The sequence below is a fragment of the Penaeus monodon genome, chromosome 33 (assembly GCF_015228065.2).
Source record: "Penaeus monodon isolate SGIC_2016 chromosome 33, NSTDA_Pmon_1, whole genome shotgun sequence".
NCBI classification, from domain to species: domain Eukaryota; kingdom Metazoa; phylum Arthropoda; class Malacostraca; order Decapoda; family Penaeidae; genus Penaeus; species Penaeus monodon.
This window is the reverse complement of record NC_051418.1, coordinates 19,322,857-19,323,184: the sequence shown is the minus strand read 5'-3', so window position 1 is coordinate 19,323,184 and position 328 is coordinate 19,322,857. Positions and strand designations below refer to the sequence as shown.

Sequence of the window (328 nt, the reverse complement as noted above, 5' to 3'; positions counted from 1 at the left end):
GTTTTGGGATTTTTTTTTTAATTTTGGGGGTTTTTGGTAGGGGGTGTTGGGGGTTTGGGGGTTTTGTTTTTGGGTTTTGTTTTTTTTGGGTTTTTGGGTTTGTTGGGGGTTTTGGGGGTTAGGTTTTTTTTGGGGTTTTTGGGGGGGGGGTTTGTTTTTTTTGGGGTTTTTTGGGGGTTTTGGTTGGGGGTTGTTGTTTTTTTTTGTTTTTTTTGGGGTTTTTTGGGTTTTTTTGGGGTTGTGGGTTGTTGGGGATTTTTTGTTGGGGGGTGTTTATGGGTTTTTTTTTTAAAATTTGTGTGTTTGGGTGGTGGTATGTGTGTTGGTG

The 328-nt window shown here is 40.2% G+C and overlaps 1 protein-coding gene across 1 annotated transcript in view; it reads right to left on the bottom strand.

Annotated features, from left to right (window-relative positions):
- LOC119594122 (deubiquitinase DESI2-like) overlaps positions 1 to 328 on the bottom strand; it is a gene marked incomplete at its 5' end in the record, with an annotated part of 26,766 nt that overhangs the window by 2,996 nt on the left and 23,442 nt on the right.